The sequence below is a fragment of the Sminthopsis crassicaudata genome, chromosome 2 (assembly GCF_048593235.1).
Source record: "Sminthopsis crassicaudata isolate SCR6 chromosome 2, ASM4859323v1, whole genome shotgun sequence".
Lineage (NCBI taxonomy): Eukaryota > Metazoa > Chordata > Mammalia > Dasyuromorphia > Dasyuridae > Sminthopsis > Sminthopsis crassicaudata.
In genome coordinates this window covers 138,890,154-138,912,663 of record NC_133618.1, presented here as the reverse complement: position 1 = coordinate 138,912,663, position 22,510 = coordinate 138,890,154, and the positions used below count along the sequence as shown (strand labels likewise).

General features: G+C 38.2%; 1 protein-coding gene and 1 pseudogene across 1 annotated transcript in view; one reads left to right on the top strand and one right to left on the bottom strand.

Annotated features, from left to right (window-relative positions):
• Positions 1-22,510, bottom strand: part of PSD3 (pleckstrin and Sec7 domain containing 3) — a 560,881-nt gene that overhangs the window by 442,372 nt on the left and 95,999 nt on the right.
• LOC141554958 (barrier-to-autointegration factor pseudogene) lies at positions 3,354-4,510 on the top strand (annotated as a pseudogene).

The window sequence follows — 22,510 nt, the reverse complement described above, 5'->3', positions numbered from 1 at the left end:
CAACTAGAACTCAGATCCCTGTTCCTCCCACTTCATCTGAAGTTTTACATTAGGGTTTATCTGCACGGAATGACAACACTTTAACTTTAACTGTCTCTCCTTTCACTCTCCCAATAACTGACTTTTAAAAGAGGTTGTCAGAAATGCTAAAACTCAATATACAAATATGTACCTAGTAACTGCCAAGAATCCAGGACCACATCTGCTGCCACATACAGAGTGAGAGGAAAGGGAATAAAGAAGTGAGGATAAATATAAAGTGAAATTGGACGAAAGAGGTTAAAAAAAAAAAAAAAAAAGAGCCTTCCTTGGAAGAAGAGAAAGATGCTATCTGGGAACACTCTGGAAGGAATCTGGCTAGACAAAGGCAACCAGAACTAAGGGATTTATATGCAAGATAGTTGTCTCCAACACTAAGTCACTTTCTAGTACACAAAATGTTTTGATATTCCTTTCCCCAACAGAAGAAAAGTTTCTTGAGAACAGACATTTTTGGCCTTGTTTCCTTAAATTCCTAGCCCAGAGTCTGGCACATACTAGGTTACTTAATAGATTTTTGATTGACTTTTAAGTTTCCACAAGACAGTCAAGGTTTAGTGGAAAGAATACTGGATTGTAACTCAAGAGATCTGAATTCTAATCCTGATATATCTAACTACATTTGAAACTTAATCTTTGTGGGCTTCAGTTCCCTTGAGAAGTCTGACTTACACAACGCTGAATGTCTCACATTACAACACAAGCATTAACTAAAAACCTACCAAAGAAAGGTAAAAGCTCCTGCCCTCAAGGAGCTTACAAACCAACAGGAGAGACAACATATGAACAATCATATGTGTAAATTTGCAGGTGATAACTGGCACATCTCTAGTCCTGTAATCTCTAAGAAATGATAGGTTTCAGAACAATAAATGGCATTAGAAGCCATCGAGTCCAATTCTTTTATTTTACAACTTTTGATTTGGTTTTATGACTTACCCAGAGTAATATAACACAACTAATAACAAGCCCAGGCCTTCTATAGAACTCAGTTACTTTCCAGCTCTAATAATACAAAATTATTCTAACTCATTGAGGTTGTCCAAAAACAATTCTAAATTCAGAGAGGCCAATCTCTAGATCAGAAGCAGTTATGAATTTTTCATACTATAAGAAAAGGCACTAAGTTATAAAAGGGCTGCAATCAGCATTGATTCTCCCACACCAACAAAAGTAAGGATCTGTGTATTAGGTATAATTTTTGAAGGATTGCAATCATATGGTGGTCTGATTTTATTGCACTGGCAGGTAGTTACCACCAGAGGAGTTTTTCAGTAATAAGATAATGAAAGTCACCTAGGAAATAGAATCAAATATACAAAGATCCGTTTTGCCATATTTACAAAAACAAATTATCCTATAAAATGGGGCAAACAACATAAATTTACCTGATCTTCCTGAAAGTTTGCCTCAACAATACAAAAGCAATGCCTTTTATTTTTCATATTGCTTATTTTTTCTGTTACATGGTAACAAAAATTGACATTTAAAAAAAATTTTAGCTTCCAATTTTCTTTCTCCCTACTTCTCTCTTCCTTGAGAAGGCAAGCAATTTGATATAGATTATACATATGCAGTCATGCAAAACATTTCCATGTTGCATGATTCATTATCAGCTTCCTCACAAGAATCAAGATTTAGTGGAAAGAGTAAGTCAAGAGATTTGACATAACCATGTTGCAAAAGAAAATAAAAATAAAAAAAACAATAATAAAGCAAGCTTTAAAAAGTATGTTCCAATCTTCATTCAGATTCCATCACTTCTTTCTCTAGAGGTGGCCAGCATTTTCCAACATAAATCTTTCAAGTCTCTATTCTGCTGAGAAGGTTAAGTCATTCACAGTTGATCATAAAATATTGCTAATATTAAGTACAATGTTCGGGTTTTGCTCATTTCACTTTGCATCAGTTCATATACATCTTACCGGGTTTCTCTGAAAGCAGCAGCCTGATTGTCATTCCTTATGGCACAACAGTATTCCATCACAATTATATACCACAACTTGTTCAGCCATTCCCCAAGTGATGGGCATTTACTCAATTTCCAATTCTTTGCTGCTATAAACATTTTTCTATATAAAAATCCTTTGGGATACAGACCTTTAAGTATTGCTGGGATAAAAGTATCAAAAAGAAAAATTTTTTTTTAAATTTAATATTGTTTACTACAATGACAAATCACAACTCCAAAGTACTTACAAATACAAAATCGACTTGCTTTCTTAGAGATGAGTGTAAGATGGAGAATGAAATATATATTTTCAAATATGGCTAATATATGACTTTTTGGCTTTAAAATATTTAAAATTTTGCTTTTTTAAAATTCAAAAGCCTCTTTAAGTGGTTAAGTAAACAATTACAAAAAAGTAAAAAAAACAAAACAAACAAACAAAAAAAAAAACTAAGTTAAGCAGCCTGTTAAATCTTACTAGCTATTCTAAAATTAGTCCAGGATTGGAGAAATGTCAGAGGCTTCGAAAGTCCAGTGCTAAATCCTGAATGAGAAGCCCAACGAGAGGCTCGATTAAAAAAAAAAAAAAAGACAGAACCTGCTCTGTCATCTATCTTAAATAAACAGGGAAAGACAGGCCTTCTAGGCCGCCACCCTTGGGTTTTTCACGGCACTTATGGAAGTTAAACTAATTAGACTAATCAGCCAATTCCGTTCCACGTGATTATAGCCTAATTACTCAGCTCAAAATTCTCAGCCCTGATCAGGCCCCACTTTCTGTCACCTTATTAGAACCATTTTTCTCCACAAGCATAATTGAAAACGGTGCACGTGGAGCCGGGCGCGTCGGTTTGGGAGGGGGGTGGGGAATTCTAAACTATCCCAATATTTGTGTCTCTGCAGGTTTTCTCTTCAAAAACGAAGTGAGCCTTGTCCCCACAGCCTTCACAAGTGACGGGTACGTACAAAACGAGAGCAAGGAGAGAGAAGTAGCGCTTTCTCCTCAAAATAGATAGTTGACAAGTTTTAGTTCCTTTAGGGCGGTCACTCTTTTTTTCTTCTGCACAGTGCCTCAGCATACAGCAGATGTGCAATAAAACGCTTCCCCCCCCCCCCCTACGTGTTTTTATGAATCGCACACAACTCAAGGCGACCAAAATGAGCCATTTTTCCATTTCATCTTTCCCCTTGTTCTTTGCCCCAAAAGTATCCTTTTCTGGGAGGAAAGGGCGGGAAAACGCAACCCAAAGTGCAGCGCGGCTGAATCGGCTCTTGTAAAGCTTAGCTTTGCCCGGTCGCAGGACGGCTTTGCTAGGCCGCTCCGCGGGTCACGAAGAAAGAGGGCGGGAAGAAACAGAAAACATCACTGTAAAAGGGAGGACAAAGGACCTCCGCAACCCGGAAGCGGAAGCGGGCACCCGCACGCCCGTGCGGGATTAAGGCCGCTTCGGCGGAGGCCGGATGCTGCGTCGGTGACCGTTACGGGCGCCGCAGCCAGGGCCGGGGCCGGAGCCGGACAGGGCTGAAAAGCCATGTCGACCTCCCAGAAACACCGGGACTTCGTGGCCGAGCCCATGGGAGAGAAGTCCGTGAGGTGCCTGGCGGGTATCGGAGAAGTGCTAGGCAAGAAGCTCGAGGACAGGGGTTTCGACAAGGCCTATATGGTTCTAGGCCATTTCCTGCTGCTGAAAAAAAACGAACGCCATTTCCAGGAGTGGCTCAACGACGTGTGCGGAGCTAATGCCAAACAGTCCCGGGATTGCATCGGCTGCCTTCAAGACTGGTGCGACGCCTTCTTGTGAGCGCCGGGCCGCGGCGCCCTTTCACTCCGGACGGATCTTTACAGTTAGCGCTCCCACGTGGGACACCCCGCCCCTTCTTCGCTTCCCACTCCCAACTAAAGGAAAGGCTTCTGCTGCCGCCCCCTGGGGACACCTTCCCCGCCACCATCGTTTTGACCCAAGCCTCCCTGCTCGTACCTCAGCATGCTCACTATCTCGTAAATTCCAGTGGTCATAGTTATTAGCTTTCCACCTCTTAAGCCCCCATTTCTGATGTCGTTTATGCCATTTGGATAATTTGGCAGGAGGACATTGATTGCCATTGTAAAGAGTTTTTTTTAAAACCAATAAAAGTCAACAAACTTGAAAAATTAAGGAGAACAAAGAGAGTAGTTGATAATTAAGAAAAGAGGCACCGAATTTTCTCAGAGAACCTGATAACGCCCAGCATTAATGAAGAACTGACTGAAAAGCAAGAGAAGACTGATTGCAAAAACTGCTAAGAATCAGAAAGGTCCCCAGGAGAAGCAGGAGTCAGAAAACATCAGACCTGAGTTCTAATCCTGCCTCAGACTCTAGGTGTGTCACTATGAGCAAATGGCCCCACCGCTCTTACAGTTACTTGTCTCATCTGGAACACAATTATAGCAGCTATTCAGGTCTGGGGACCACGTGAGGTCATATATGTAAAATACTTTGAAAACCTTAAAGTATTATATCTTAGCTATTATGCTGATCACGCATTGTTGTTCTTCCTTCATTCTCAAAGAGGACCAATGATATCACAAGGTTGATGTCTCGACTCACAGGTGAATATTACTTCTCTCAGGTCTCATATTAAAGCCATTTCACCAAGGTAGAACATAGCAACATAGTTCTAAAGGTTCTATTTTTATTTCTTGGTGGTTGTTGCAGTCCTAAAAAATGTTTAAATATCCTGAAAATATGGTTAGACCGATCTGTAGGCACTGATTGAGCACTAAGCCTTCCTCTGCTGTCTCTATGATGGAGAAAATTATCACACGCTCCAACCCATCTCCATGATTAAGGAGTGGCCAAGCTAATGTTACAAAGAACTAGAGGGGGTCGGCTGCATGACATCTGGGAGGGGTTGCCAGGATGTGCAAGTGAATTGGACTGAAGTGAGGGAGGGCTGGGCAAGGTCCCCTGCCTCACTTTCCCCTCCAGAGCCATCTGGGTCCAGTGGCCAGATGGAGACAGAATGACCGGAGATGGCCCTGGATGCAGTGGGAGACCTCGGCCTTTTTAAGCTAAGCTCCCCTCATTCAGACACTGACACACACCCACACACCCACCATCACTACCACTACTACCCACAAAGCAACCAACACGAAGTAACTTAGGTTTACAGAATTCAAAGTTAACTCAGAGGGCATCAAGCCCAACTGTCTTTTAAATAACTGGAAACTGAGGCAGTTTGAGGTTTGGAGAAGTTAAAATACTTGTCTAATTTACATAGCAAATATCAATCAGAGTTGGGATTCAAGCCAAGTGCCTCTGATTCCAAATCCAGTTTCTTTTTTTTACTATACTGTTTTTCGGGAAAGAATACTCAATATATATGAAATGTTAGTAAATGAGCAGCCCTGGGTGACATGGGTAGTAAATAGCAGAGTTTCTGTCTGCTTTGTCTGGTCATACCCCCAGAGCAGGTCTACAGGGGGCACAGGGCTTACAGTATTTGCCAAACAAATCATGATTCCAGTAACATAAGCCACCATCTAATTTTAAAGCACTTATAATGACACAGAAACAGATCAAATAAAGAGTATGGTAAAGGCAATAATGGGTGTGTCCAGTGACCATTAGTAAAGTTTCCTTATTAGGAAAGCACACAAGTTAAAAAACTTCCTTATGCAGTTCAGAGTCTTTCATTTAGTAGGCCTTTTTTCCTAGCTAAAACCACGAATTGGCAGAAACTCACCTTAGATCTGGCACAAAAACTGATTTTCTTATAACTAGGATTTGTTGACTAAAACAAAATAATCCATTTAAAGATACATCACAGATAATCTTTTTCTAACCTGGGGACACAGTTAAATTTTGTGATGGAGATTGTTTGCAGAGTGAGTTTAATATTTTGCAATGAACTGGTTTATATAGAAAAGGAAGGTATGATACAAAACTATAAGCATGTATTTCTTTACAAAGTTGCCCAGGGATATGATTATCCAGGGCAGAGAAGATTTGAAAATCCAGAGAACAAATCAAATCTCTCTTTGCGAACTCTCACCCCTAAGAATGGTATAATTGAAAGAACCCCAGAATTCAGAGTTTTAGTGCTGAGATTTAACTCTGCCTCTGACTTTAGGCAAGTCATTTTACTAAGAAAAAAAGACAATAGAGGTAATAAAACTTGAGTAAACAGGAAATATGTTACTTTGGAAAATCACTGAAATTTTAGTTTGAATGAAGTTAATACAGTTTAATTCCCAAAATCAATGACTCTTCTAAGGAAGGGACAATGATCTATCCCCACATGGGTTTTCACTCTGTGCTTTAAGGAGATGGGTTTATATAAGTTTGTTACTGAAAAATTTTAATAGCCAAATTTAAGATAAGCAGCTTTGCTCAAAGATCAGTCCTCAAACCAGGTTTCCTGAGGTCCATACTTTGGCCTTCCTAGTTTTAGTGTAGGACTCACCCTATCTTGGGTTCCATTGGCATAACCTCCTAGAATCCAAGGTCACCTTCGGGGCACAATGATGCCAAGGTTATGAAGAGTGGTTATAAAACAGCAATGGATGGAAATAGAATCAAATAGGCCAGGTCCCTAATTAGAACAGAATTTATTTCTTTTTATCATCTATGAAAAAGGCCCAAGGGTGCCCAAAATAACGTTTGCTAACAGGTGACTGCATCTGTTTTATTCTACCAAATCTATGAGTGAGCCTTACAAATCGGACAAACGTGTAGTATTATTCACATTGTAAGAGATTTTTTTTGTTTCACAAGAGGATTTAGCAAGCTTGCTTTAAATTAGTTCCTGGTATAATTTGTTCCACTTGAGTATGCATATTTGTTACAAGAGTTTTTCCTTTTCTTTTTCGATGAGAGGGGGAGGAGGAAAGACATCGATTATAGGAGAAAAGAAAATAGATTTTTGTTATTTTTTTAATTAAATTTTATATTTAAGAAACCATCCTTGGTATATTTAAGTGATGGTGTATATGTTATAAGTATTTAATAGAGACACTGAGGAGGAGGAGAGAGAAAATTGAAAAAAAAAATGTCAGGTGCCATATCACTGTCAAATGAAGATCAAAGCAGAGCCGAGTTGAAAATTTAGTATGTCAGTTTTTAAAACAGGACTTTAAAAAAACTTAACATTTTTGCCCATATTTATTAAGTATATAGAGAGATCACTCTATCAGTGGGGTGTGTGTGTGTGTGTGTGTATGTGTATGTGTTTTTAAAATAAGATTAAATTACTCTTGGGAGGAGACTATTGGGAATTAGGTAAAATCAAAATGCAATAATAAAACATTCAAAAATAAAAATAATAAAGTGAAGGAAACCTAATATTCATAAAATATTCCAACTCTTACCACTTAAAAAACTATCTGGTGGATACATGATATAACTTGTTGCTATACATTGTGAAAAAAAAAACCCTCACATTTCTAAAGAAGTAAGATTTACAAAAGCCCTTTGCTCATAATAGCCCCTGCATAGCAGACCAAGTAGAATCTCCTTTTTACAGAGAATAAAATTCAGCTTTTGAGGGAGAAAGTGATTTGTCCAAGGTCACACAGCTAAGAAAGAGTTAAAGCTAGGACTGAACTGGGATTCCTGCCTCCAAGTCTGGTGTTCCTTTGTCAAACATGTGCTGCCTCAATGGATCAAAACAATCCTGACAGCCACTACCTCCCAGGGTAGTTGTGAGGATCAAATGAATTAACATACATAAAATCCCTTATAAAAGCATTATATAAAAATACATGGAAAAGCATCCATGAACATAGCAAGATATAGAGGCAATCTGATAATCAACAACCAATCTCATTTTGACCCTCATTTGTGGTTTTTTTAAAAAGACATTTTCAGATGAATGTCTAAAAACCTATATCTTGATTGCAAAACTTGGCTTTCTCTAAATGTCCATCACCTAGTTCATTGTTTCAAAAAAGAAATAAGAAAACCTAAAATAGCTAGCATTATATATTGCTTTAAGGTTTGCAAAGTTTTACATATGTTGTTTTATTTGATCCACACAACAACCTTGTGAGTGAGGCAAGTACCATTATTATTCCCATTTTGCAGAAAAAGGAACTGAGCCTGAGAGGTAAAATTCACTTGTCTAAGGTCACACTGATTTTGTCTTTCTGAGGTAGAATCTGAACTCATGTCTTCTTGATTCTTAGCCTAGTTCTTTCTACTTGCAAAAGAATAAACAAAACCTGCATTTATTACTATCATAGGTCCTAAATTCAACCTTGTGTCACTTTAAAAAAAAAAAAAAAAAGGTGAAAATGACAAAACATGGAAACGATAAGACTCCCTACAGGTCTTCAACTCACAGAGAGACTGTCATCTACTTGACAGCAGAAATTGAATTTTGATTTTTTTCTTGAGTTTTGTACTGGAGTGCTTGCACAAGTAGAGAGGCAGTTTCCATTTGAGTAAGTACCGGAGAGCCTGCTCACTTTCTCCCTTCTCAACTGATTATGGAAATGCTTACATCTTCTCACTCAAGAGATGCCCTTGGGCACCCGCCTTGACTGATGAGTCCTGCTTGGAATCTTTTTTTAGGAGGCACTCAGGTAATCCACTGTCCATTCCTTTTTACTCTCCATACCTTTTATCTCCATACCTATACCCCCCATTTGTGTACCTTCTTCCACACTCTTTATGCCATAGGATTTTTCAGCTCACATTTATGGGCTGTCTTTCCCCAATGGGATATAAAATCTTTGGGCTGCTTTTCTTTTGGCTTTTATTTGTACTCTTGCACTTAGTAAAGTACCTGGCAAAGGATAAGCACTTAATAAGCATTGTGTAAAATAAATAAGGGATCTATCTACCAATAACTGTGAAATTAAAATAAAAAGATCTGTCTGCCTATATTGGACCTGTGACTTCACTGATACAAAGACCTCTGAGAGGAGGAAATTGTCTCTAGCCAGTGCAGGCTGGCACCTTCTCTGAAATCTCTAATCTTAGAGAGTTGCTTAGAACACTAAAAGGTTAACTTGCCCAGGATTACACAGCCAATATTTGGCTAAGGCAGTTGGATCCAAGTATTCAGGGCTCAAAGGCCATTTCTTGATATCCTAACAGCAGTGTCACACTGCTTTAGATATATTCAGGAACATGGCTACAACATAGACTTGAAGGAGTTCCCTAATAAAAAATTCCTAAAATAATGCTTTCCTCTTCTCTTTGCAGAGCCTACTTAAGAGGTATATATACACTTAAGGGAAAAGCAAAAGTCTACAATAGATAAGTAGTTTTGTAAGTCAATTAGAGTTCTGTTGCCCAGGTGTCACTAAGCAATTAAGTGTATGACGCCAAATTTGAACTCCAGTCCTTCTGAATCCAGGGCTTGTGCTTTATCCACTGTACCATCTAGCTTCTCTAGAAAAGTTGTTTTTAAAATTGTACAAATCACTTCTGAAACAAAAATGTTTGATAACTACTCGAAAAAATTGTTCAGACTCCCTAATTAGACATATTACACTATAAGTGAAAGAAAAGATTGGAATTACATATAAATGCATATATATGGATACATATAAGTACAAATACATATAAATATGGATACATATAAATACATATATAATGGATATATACATATATACACACACACACACACACACACACACACACACACACACAGACATATACCTTTAAAATCCAGAAGCTTAACAGTAATGCACATTGGATATATTATACATTTCTACAAAGATTCTCATAATATTCTATAAATACTTAGTAACAAATACCTCTCCATTTCTGTATCTTAAAGACTGATCTTTTAAGCCCCAATAAGGTTTGTAAAGGCTGTTTGATTAAATGTGCTTCTAATGTATAGAAGAAAGCTGGATAAAGCCAACTCTCTAGGTTGACCTCATTGAAATTAATTTTTTTAAAGACAATTTTTTAAAAACTGAGTAAGGAGTAGTAGAACTGTATGGAATCAGGCTAAGATGTGAATTTTGAATTCGGAATTATCAGAACACTGATCTCATCTGCTTCACCCATGATTGTGACCTTGTACTTGCTAACAGAAAAACTGTTAAGCATTCAGACCTTGGGATCTGGGGATCCAGGCAAAGGGAAGCAGGCAAGGAGGTGGAATCAAGGTCTACATTCTGATACAAATTTTAGCCAGAGAAGGTTGGTTGACCCCAAGGAAATATCTAGGATTGACTTGAGGGACATAACTAGGGTTGAATCGAGGAAAACCATTGGACTACACTGTTTCTGTTTGAAATACTTCTGTCTGAAGTATTTTCTGGCTATTATAACTAGGCTTTGGTGATCTTAAAAGTATAAGGAAAGAAGAGGATAAAGATAGGAAAGTGGAGAGAATAGGGAGAGGAAGGACCTAGATCAGATCTATCCCCAGTCATATTTATTTAGGAGAGTTTTAGAAAAAAGCAGGTTTATGGTAGAAACTGACATTTCTAAGTATAATTAATGTTCAATGATTTAACATACTGCCAAAACTCAGCCCAGTTTACTATTAATAATCTTTCTAAACTGGAATTTTGCTAATAAGGTAATTTATACATATTGTATAATGTTACATTTAAAACCAAAGCCCTTTAGTACAATTTGATCTTACAGAGTCTAGAAAATCACTCTGTAGAAAATCCCTCAAATGGATAATGAAAATGGGGGAGAAAAGGAGTTGTTAAAGGAGAGTAGGTCAGGAGACTTAATAATAGTTTCAAGATACTCTAGAGATTAGCTTGTTTATTAATCTTTGAATGTTACATATAGGGAAACTGAGGCCCAGAGGCTCTAGGTGAGTTTTCTAAGATCCCACATATAATAATTATCAGAGACAGGATTAAAAAAAAAGTCATAAGTAAAGGACATCATAGATTTAGAGGATATATTTAAAAGGAATCTTAGAAATACAATCCCATTACTTGACAAGGAAACCATACTGTGAAATTAAGTGACTAGTCTACAGTCAAAAAATTGAAGAACCAAAGTCTTCTGACTCCACAACCATTTTTAGCCCTGTCCCAACTTATTCCTTGAATTGTTGTTCAGTCTTTTTTCAGTCATGTCCAATTCTTCATGACCCTGTTTAGGGTTTTCTTGGCATAGATACTAGAGTGGTTTACATTTCCTTCTCCACCTCATTTTGCAGATGAGGAAACTGAGACAAGCAGGGTTACACAAGTAGGAATTTGAAGACAGATTTGAACTCAGGAAGATAAGTCTTCTTGACTTCAATCCCACCGCTCTTATCCACTGTGCCATCTAGCCATTCTTGAGTACAACTCTCCATAAGGTAGGAAAGGCTGGCCTCAGCTTTTTGGGTGGCCTTAGACATGTCACTTAAAATTCTAAAGATCTTCCCACCATCTTTTGTAATATTCTAGAATGCTGGAGTAAAGGAAGGGCTCTTTCAGTGGTCACTGGGAATTAATCCTCAATGAATTTCAAAAGTCAAATGATGGAAACATTTCAACTACATAAAATGATGCACTAAAATTGGGCTGTTGCTAAGGACCTCTTCTCTGGCATTCAATACTTAACTCTGAACTGCCCCCATCCCCACACCCTCAGGATGTTTCCTAAAAAAAGAAAGAAGATCTCTCTTCAGAAGAATGTATCCAAAACAAGATGGAATGATTAGCATATAACTGGATTTTGATTTCTTTAGATCAAAAATATACTATGACCCAATGTACAAAGTAATGATTCTTGTAATGAAACATGACTTTGCAGTGAATCTCTAGAAATTGGGGAGACTAAAGAACTAATTTGCCAAAATACACTTTTAATCCTTACATAACACACATTGTAAGAGAATTTCATTTTAGAAAGCCAATGCATCTCTGAAAACTTTGATGTAATTTTTTTTTTTTTTTGCTTGCTTTTATTTAGCTTCAGGTAGCTAGATGATGCAGTGGATAAAGTAGTGGGGCTGGAATTAAGAAGGCTCATCTTCAGAGTTCAAATTTGTCCCCCAGTCTGTGTGACCTTGGGCAAGTCACTTAACCTGTTTGCCTCAGTTTCTTCATTTGTAAAATGAGCTAGATAAGGAAATGTCAAACAACTCCCATATCTTTGTCAAGGAAACCTCAAATGGGATGGCAAAGAGTTGTATCTGACAGAAAAAGGTATAAGATTGGAAAGGTAAGAAGATGAACAGCATTTAAATGGGGACAGGATGTTATATATAGTCAGAACATTGGCAATGGAGAAGGATACATATTGGAATGGGAGACACTTCAGGAAGGGAGATCAATTAGAACTTTTAATATAGGTAGTCAGGAGCTGATAAAAACCTGAATCATGACGGCTTTGAGAGTGGAGAGAAGAGGAGAGATCAGGAGAGGGGAACAACCCTTAGGGGGAGTCTTTTTTAGAAAGAAACAATTCCACCTTAATGTCTGCCTCTACTAAGTCCTGTAATGTCTCATCATGCTCTGAAGGTGAGGCTGGATTAGAGAAGGCTGAGCACAAGCTGTAACAGGTCCCACCCAGTTAAAAAGACTTCTGATACAGCTCTCATGTGGAGCTATGTGCTTGCTCTGCAAGATCCCAGCACTGAGCTCTCTACTTTAGAGGGGCTTGTCATCAGGTTGATGGATAAGTCAGTGACCTCAGCTAGAGGCAACAAGGTGGCCCACGCCCAGTGGATGGAGCTCTGAACTTGAGTTCAAATCCAGAATCAGGCACTTAGCTGTGTGAGCCTGGGCAGGTCACTTAATCTCTGTCTGCCTGAGTGCCTCAACTTTAAAATGAAAATAAAAATAGCACCTCCTTCCCAGAGTTACTGTAAAAATCAAATGAGATAACTGTGTAAAGCATTTAGCACAGTGTGCCTTGCACATAATAGGCAATTAATAAATGCTAGTTTCCTTCTTTCATGAAACAAATCTCAGGAAAGTATTGCAACTACAAGCCTATAGATGAAGAAACTGAGGCTCAGAGAAGCTAAATGTAAATAAGCATTTAGAAGTGTCTATTGTGTGCCGCCAGACACTGTACAAAGTCCTAAGTGCTAAACAACTCCTGTGCTTTTGATGCACAAAGGTAGAAAAACTATCCATGCTGATAAAATCAGACATATCAGAAGTATTGAAGGAATTATTCCTTAAGTTGTTTCACTAATATAAATTTTAATGTATTGTGGAGAAAGAATAAGGCAGATAGAAACAAGATCCAAATTTGGGTTCAGATCCCAACTCTTCCATTTTACACCTGTGATACCTTGTACAAGTTCCCTGAATTTGAGCCCTCTTTCTATAAAACAGAATTTTGGAGGAGTTGTATAATAAACTCTTTTTATGGACAAGGGGAGAATAAGCAGATTATTTTCCCACTAACTTGCATACTCATTTCAGAAATGTTTTGGCATTTTTTATTTAACCAGTAGCAGTTTTTAAAACATTTTAATTTCTCTTAGCCTGCTAATCTTCAAATGATTTTTCCTTAGGTTCCAGTTTTTCTATCACCTCTTTGTTTGTCAGAGTATGAAGGCTTGCAGAATATAGTTCACAGAACCTCAGAGCTGGCAGGGACCACCAAAGACCATCTGATCCAAGAATCTGAACAAGAATCCCCTTTATGACATACTAGACGATCTATCAATAAATAAACATTTATTAAGCACCTACTAAATTCTAGACACTGTGCGAAGCATTGGGTGTACAAAAAAATAAAAACAAAAACAAAACAAAAGGTAGTCCCTGCTCAGGAAAAATGGTGATTCATCCCCTAGAATGAAGACTTTCAGAGAAGCCGTGGCTCCATTAGGGAAGTTATTCCATTTGGGCTTAACTCTTAATTACTAAGGAATTTCTCCTGACATTAAGTCTGAATAGGTCTCTGCATCTTCTACCCATTTCTCTACCCAGTTCTGTCTTCTGGGACTAAACAGAACAATACTATTCAAGGACCCACGGCCAGTCCCTCCAAGACCCTCTTCTCCAGACTAAATTGTTTTAGTTTCACGCATGACCTGAGAGGAGCTTTGTAGCATTCTGAGTTTTCCAAGTTGCCTTCTGGATGTCAGAAATTTCTCCTAGAATTTTTTTTAATACTCTTTAACTTTTCTAAGTTGCTATACATTTTTATTAATTTAATATTACATTTTGCAATGGAGAAAATTACATATGTGCTATTAAGAGGGAAAAACTATTTGGTCTGTATATTTCACTTTTGTGGCTTCTGACATATATTTGTCTTTTACATGTTTGGAGAATGTGGACAGTCATCCAACATTTTCCAAGGTCAGTCAAAAAGAAAAACTAGAGAATGTCAAAGACCTAAAACATAATACACATTTTTTATTTATGAGATGATTCCACCAAAAAGGACTAGCAGGAGGCCTTTGGAAAGAAGTTTGAAGTAGAAAGTGACTGTTTTCAGCCCTAGGCTTTCATTCAGCCACCTGAAGAGTTAAAAGTAGAGAGAAACATGATAGCATCACAAAGACAGCAACTCACATTTATATTGACACTTTATGGCTTACAAAGCCCTTAATTCAGAGCTTAATGGATCTTCACTGTAGCCTTGGAATATAAGGAATATAATTCAGCCCCATTTTATAGATGAAGAAACTGAGGTTCAGATAGGTTCACAGTCATACAGCTTGTAATGGGAAGCCATCATTCAAACCCAGATCTTTGGATCCCAGGTACAAAATACTCTTATTTGGCTCAGGTAAAGAGAAAAGCCTGTTCCCCAAAAACCTTATTTTTTCTCCTTCCCTTAAATATACTTATAGCTCTTTCCCCCTTTATCAAGCAACTTCTCATTGTCGGCATCCCAGGTAAGCAGGGTCTCATTTCACTTGCTAGATGGGAAACTCCTGGAAGGCTGAATCTGGCTCACATAGCTGCGTCCCCTTCATACTTGTCTATGGTAAGCTACTCTCTTAAGCGTTTGTCGAATAAACAGTGACAGAAAAGTTCCTAGATTCCATAAGGAAAACTCAATTTTGGCCTAGGGGAGCAACTCCTGAAGCCACCTTTACATAAGCCATGGTGCACAGTAAGCCCTGGAAAACTTAGCAAATGCATAGTCTGCCTCTTTACAGGTCTAACAAAGAATTGCAGTCTACCAGAAACCTGGCGCAAGCCTACCATTCCTGGATGTCCTAATTGTCCCTGAAGCATCACTTGCTTCTTAAGCAAATAAAACCCATTGTGGCAAGCACCTCCCTGCCGGGCCAAAGTCCCCATGTGACCTGCCTTTCCCAGGCTAACTGACCTTGGGGCCTAAAACAAGCCATGTTGTGGGCATACAGAGACATGGATATACTGGCGCTCTCCTACAGCATTGTGGGAAGGGGAAGAGATAAGTATGAAGCACCTACTACACACCAGGCCTGTGCTAAGCACTTTACAAATATTCTCTCTCGATTCTCCCAACAACCTGGAGGTAGGACTTTCTAGCTTACACCTTGGATGCTAAGAGCACTTTGAGTTTCTTTACTAGGTTTTTATGAAGATCAGGGTGATTACAGGAGATGGAATTTATTTACAATAGGCATTTATGGTATATGTAATCTCTGACCTTAAAGATACTGGCAAGGTTAAGAAAATAACAGTGGAGAAATCTTGGAGGAGGAAGAAGAGAACTGAAAACAACATAAATGGAACTTGTGCAAATTTGAGATTAATTTCAGCAGCATCCTGGTTTTCAAAAAAATTCTCATAAACGTGAAAAACTTTTACTGTGGAGTCAACCTAACTATGGAGAAAAATAAAACATTAAATTGTCTTGGACCAAGCTCCAAAGCTGGAACCAAACAGGATGGATTAGATCGCTGTAATTCTCTCTAGTGAGGAACATAGCTGAAATCACTTACCTGGGAGTCAACGTATCCTCCTTCCCACTATATTAAATCAATTATATTATAGGATTCCTTTGTTCTTTGAAAAGTTCACCACTAGCTAGCTTCAGCCTTTATTTAAAAAGTCATAGATTCTGGGAGTCTTGGGGGGTGGGTGGGGGAACAAACATGGAGAAAATGCCTGGAGCCAAGAGATGGAGTGAATTGTTTGTGGAACTGGCAAGAAGGTCAATATTATTGGCTCAAAGAATATGTGTCAGGGAGTAAGGACCAGGAAGGTAGAAAGAGGCTAGGTTGTGAAGGGCTTTGAATGCCAAAAAGTGCATTTTGCATTTGCTCCTGGAGGCAGGAGGGAACCACTGGAACTTACTAAGGAGGATCTGTTTTAGGAAAATCAGGTTAGTGGCTAAATGGAGGCTAGACTGAGGCAGACCATTATAATGATCTTTGCTTGAGGTGATAAGATCCTTCACTAGACTGATGACAGTCTTCACTGACTTCTGAAGGTGACAGTGTCAGAAGAGAAAAGGAAACACATTCAAGAGATGTTTCAAAGGTGAGGTTGGCAGGCTTTGACAACAGTTTAAATGTGAGAGATAGTAAGGAATCCAGGATAGCTATGAGAGGGATTAGAAGAATGGTGATACCTTGACAGAAATAGGGAAGGTAGAAAAATGTAGGGGAAGCTCATTTAGGTAAGAGTTTAGTTTTGGAAATGTTCAGTTCAAGATGCCCACTGGATGTCCAATTTGATTTACCTTAAAGGCAGTTGGAGATTTGAGACTGGAAGTCAGGAAATGTGAGGGCAGGATAGCTGGATCTGAGAATTGTCAGCAGAGAGCTGATAATTAAATCCATGGGAGCTAATAAGATCACCAAAGGAGGGAGAAGGATCTAGAACACATCTACAGTTAGAAGGTGGTAGCAAGAAAACAGGGGACAGTGGGGTTCCAAAAACCTAGAGAGAAAGGTGCATCAAGGAAGAGAGAATGACCAATTGCATCAAAGACTGTGTCAAAGCCAGGAGAATAAGGATAGAGAAAAGGCCACTGGATTGGCAATTAGATCACGGGCAACTCTGGAGAAAGCAGCATTCTGTGGAATGTCAGAAACCAAACTCTAAAGGGCTAAGAAGAATGTTTAAGGAGTAAGAGTGGCTGCACCTACCTTAGAGGGCTTTCTCAAGGGGTTCAGCCACAAGACAAAAGAGATATAGGACACTCATTAGTGGGGATAGAAGGATCAAGGGAGTTTTTTCAGGATGGAAGAGATGAGAAATGGATATGTTTGTAGACAACGGGAAAGCAGCCGTAAGTCCAAGTGAGAGACTGAAAATAGGTGATAGAGTGGGGATGACAGAACAATGTGGCAGAGATGAAATTGAATAGGACTGTATGGGAAGGCAGAGCTTAGTCTTGGTGAGGAACAATGGAACCTCATCACATGAGATGGGAGTGAAGGACAAGATAGTGGCAGATGGGAGATGAGAAAGAGGGGAGAAGAAGGGGATCATGGTCAATGACTTCAGTTTTTCTGTAAAATATGAGACAAGATTCTCAGCTAAGAGGGTAGACAGAGGAGAGCCTTGGGAAATTGAGAAAGGAAGAAAAGTTTTGGAAGAGCTGGCTGGGGAGAGTGAGAGAGTTAATAAGGCAGGTGCAAAGGATTACCTAGCAGCAGTAAGAGTCCTGTTAGGGTTGCACAATACAAATTTATAAAGGATTCAGTCAAAACAACTATTCCTTTTTCCCTCTCTTTCATAATGAACAAATCATTCTTAATTTTAGTTAACCCGGGTGGGGAGGCAATATTTTCTCTTTATCACTACCTCACTGGAATTGGTTTGAAAATAAAAAAATGTTTGAGAATCAGCATTCCTAAGTGACAAATGCGGAAGTTTTCAGACTGAACAGCCTGACTAAACCAAATTGCTCCTAAATTCATACCCAACTTTGTGCACTGGGGCAGTGGTTTCCAATTCATAAACTAAGAACTTCTATACTTCTCCCAAGTTTTTGCATAGGGTCTTCAAGCCTATTTGTATACCAAGTCTTACCATTTCCATTTCAAGTATTTCTTTTACAGACCAAATAAATGTCCTGTTTTTATATTACTATTCCCAAATGTACGTTGATGTTATTGTAAGATACAGAACATAAATTCATTTAAAAGCATTTTTAAATTCATAGAAACTTTTTCTCATTCAGATTTTCTCAATGAATAGAAGTTAATAGCATAACTACAATCATACATGGAGGAACCATGAAGTTTGGTTTTTTAAATATTAAACAGGTTGAGAATCATTGCTCTGGGAGAGAACTATGGAGACTGAATGTAGATTGAAGCATAGCATTTTCACCTTTTTTTTTGTTTGTTTTTTCTTTCTTATGGTTTTTCCCTTTTGTTCTGTTCTCAATATGACTAATATGGAACTGTTTAAAATGATTGTACATATATAACCTACATCAAAATCCTTACTATCTTGGAGAAGGGGCAAATAAGGGAGGAAGGGAGAAAAAAACTGGAACTCAAATTCTTACATAATTGAATGTTGAAAACTATCTTTACAAGTAATTGAAAAAAAAATACTATTGGAAAAAAGAAGAGAAACATTGTTCAAGCGCATTGGGGGATAGGATGGGGAGACAGTCAAATCAACCAAAGAAGAAACCCATATGCTTTCTCTCTCTCACCACAAACAAACACACACAATACAGATACCCCATATACAACTGCCAATATCCCAATCCTTAGCAGGTTTCTGCTACCATTCCAAATCCTTTTTTTTTAAACTGGATAATTAAACCACAACTAAAATCCGGTAATCTAAGAGTGCTAGCTATGATGTTGAGTCAATAGCTATGCACAGATCCTGCAACCCTCACTACCCCATGATGTTCAACATTCATAAAGGGTCATTGTACCTATAAATGGCTTTTGAGGAAACAAGGGCGTTAAAGTTTTAAATACAAGGTAAAAACTATAATTGTTCATTTGATGGGAAACAAAATAGTTCCCTGAATCTTAACTAATAATATCTCGGGGGGACTAAGCAAAATAAGCCACAGCTGTTTCTATGCAAAGACTTCACCCTCGCTTCTCCACTGGACTCAACTGGCAAGAGCAAGAACAAGCTACTTCATCTTTATAATTCCCTTAGCAAAGGGCTGGGAACATAAAGCAAGGAGAGACAGGGAGCAGGTGCTGATGGAATACATATTAACGCTCTCAGTTTATTCACAACCCTCCTATTTATTGTCCTAAACTCCCTTTTCAACAATCCTGACCAGCATACCTCAGAATCAACTGCCAGGGGAGGTAAAGGAAGAAGAAAATGGGGGAAGGTCTTTCCTTTTGTTAGTCCTGATTAGGTAGCTGTAGATGTATGCAGTATGTAGAATGATGTAGTGAGATAATTTATATTAGTTAAGTGTGATGTTTTATGTTAAAAATCACAGGATTTTCCCAAGCATGTGAAAATATCCCTGGCAGAATGGGCAGATGAGAACAATTTGTTCCAATGGCTACAAAGGCAGCTGAAACAGGCATTGTGAAATGTTCGGAGCTTGGTCAAATACTGAAGATGCTTTGGTCATCCACCACATCCCAGGCTATCAGCAGGGGTCCTGAATTTTGTCTCATTACTTAATTCAGGAAGAGAGACTAAGGCTGGTGACTCTGCACAGACCTGCCTCGTTTAAATCCAATTCACATCCAAGTCAAGACATCACCATGTAAAGTCATTGGGCTTCTTTGAAAATGAAGAACAAAAGGATCACAAGTCTAGAGCTAGAAGGGACCTCAGAGAGCTCTTCATGTAATTCCCTCATTGTACAGAAGGGGAAACTGAGATTACAGAGAAGTGACCTGCCCAAAGACATACAGGTTGTAAGCATCAGGAATAATAAATATCTGAGAAAATATAGGGTCTCTGATTCCAAACTCAGTGTTCTTTCCACACTGTACTATGCTACTTCTGTAGAAACATAACTCGGAAGATTTTCATCCAGCACAAAAACATGCACTAGGCAAAAATTGCAGCACTGGGAAAAGCAATGGATAAATTCATCCTGGAAAGGATGCTCAGGAGTTGGGTGGGAGGGTGAGGGCAAGACGAAAAGTATAAAAGTCCAGGCTGTTGGGGGGCAAGTAGCAGCAGAAGGTGACAAAGGGAAGCATAGGGACTGCAGTTGTCATAGAGGAAGCACGCCTCTCAGACTTCAGGAACCTGATACAGAGTCTTATCCAAGTTTCATCACTGCACAATTCTTAGCATTAAGTGACCATGGCTGAGTGGTACATTTTAAAACCTCAGTTTCCCCAACTCTATCAGGGTAACACTCCTGCATTGTTTTTGTTTGTCCTTTGTTCACAGAAGAGCACTACCAATATCACAAGGGTGATGCCTTGACTTGTACATGAACTGGATTTTTCTTCCAACAGTATTTTATTTTTCTAACTACATACAAAGAACATTCACCTTTGCAAAACCTGGTCTTCCAAATTTTTCTCCCCCTCTCTCCCCAAGATAAGTTAAATATGTGCAATTCTTTTAAATATATTTCCATATTCATTTTGCTGTGCAAGAAAAATCAGATCAAAAAGAAAAAAAAAAAACAGCCAGGCAAACAAACAACAACAGAAGCGAAAATACTATGCTTTGATCCACATTCAGTCTCCATACTTCTCTCTTCAGATACGGATGTCATTTTCCATCCCAAGTCTATTGAAGTTGCCTTGTCTCATAGTTGAAAAGAGCCAAGTTCATCATAGTTGATCATCACATAATCTTGTTATTGTGTACAATGTTCTTGGTTCTATTCACTTCACTCAGTATCAGTTGATGTAAGTCTCTCCAGACTTTTGTGAAGTCATCTTGCTCATTGTTGCTTTTAGAACACTAATATTCCATTTCATTCATATACCATAACTTATTTGGTCATTCCTTAACTGATGGACATCCACTCAATTTCCAGTTCCTTGATACTACAAAAAGAGCTATTAATAAACATTTTTGTACATATGGATCCCTTTCCCTCCTTTAAGATCTCTTTAGGATACAAACCCAGTAGAGACACTGCTGAGTCAAAGAGTATGCATAGTTTTATAACCCTTTGGGAATAGTTCCAGATTGCTCTCTATAATGGTTGGATCAGTTCACAATCCACTAACAATGAATTAGTGTTTCAGTTTTCCCACATCCCTTCCAATATGTATAATTATGTTTTCCTGTCATCTTAGCCAATTGGAGAGGTGTAAAATAGTATATCAGAGCTTTCTTAATTTGCACTGCTCTAATCAATAATCACTTAAAGAATTTTTTATGTCATTAGAAACAGCTTTAATTTCTTTGTCTGAAAATTGTTCATATCCTTTGACCATTTACCAATTGGAGAATGGCTTGTATTCTTATAAATTTGAATCAATTTCTGTGTATCTTAGAAATGAGATCTTTTCAATGATGGACAGAAACGACTACACCCAGAGAAGGAACACTGGGAATTGAATGTAAAATATTAGCACTACTGTCTATATATCCAGATTACTTATACCTTCGGAATCCAATACTTAACGTGCAACAAGAAAATTGGATTTACACACATATGTTATATCTAGGTTATATTGTAACACGTGTAAAATGTATGGGATTGCCTGTCATCTAGGGGAGGGAGTAGAGGGAGAGAGGGGAAAATCTGGGAAAATGAATACAAGGGATAATGTTATAAAAAAATTACTCATGCATATATACTGTCAAAAATGTATAATTATAAAATTTAAAAAAAGAAATGAGATCTTTATCAAAAATACTGGATCTAAAAATTGTTATTTCAGATTTCTGCTTCCCTTCTAATTTTAGCTACATTGGTTTTGTTTGTGTAAAAACTTTTTAATTCAATATAATAACAATTATCCATTTAGTATTTCATAAAGTTTTCTAATTTTCTTTGGCAATTCCCCCCTTTTCCACAGATCTGAGAGGTACTCTATTCCTTGTTCTCCTAATTTGCTTATAATATTACTCTTGCTTATAATATTACTCTTTAGGTCTAAATCATGAGCCCATTTTGACCTCATCTTGCTATAGATGCTAGATGGTGGTCACTGCTTAATTTCTGCCATACTATTTTCCAGTTTGTCCAACAATTTTTGTCAGATACTGAGTTCTTATCCCAGAAGCTTAAATCTTTGGGTTTATCAAACACTATTTTACTACAGTAATCAAGATTGCTATAGTCACTATTTTGTCCTGTGAGCCTAGCCTATTCCACTGATCAACTACTCTATTTCTTAGTCAGTATCATATGGTTTTGATGACTGCTGTTTGATAATAAAGTTTAAGGTCTGGTGCCGCTGGGCTAGTGAATTGGAATTAAGTGAGACAGAGTTGGATAAAGTTAGCAGTCTCTCTCTCTCTCTCTCTCTCTCTCTCTCTCTCTCTCTCTCTCTCTCTCTCTCTCTCTCTCTCTCTCTCTCTCTCTCTCTTTCTCTCTCTGTCATCAGAGACCAGTGGTAAACTAAATATGCCAAGATATATCCATAACAATCAATATCAATAGAAACAAGGCTGTTGTGAAGCAACTTCAATAGTTCAAGAGTCTGATTTTCTTGGAGTAGGTATTTTCTACTTCATCAGTTCATACTGCAACCTTGCAGGCATTTCTGTGGCCAAGAAATTCAAAACTCTACAGACAACTTGGTGATGAGGTTCTTAACTGATGGACAATC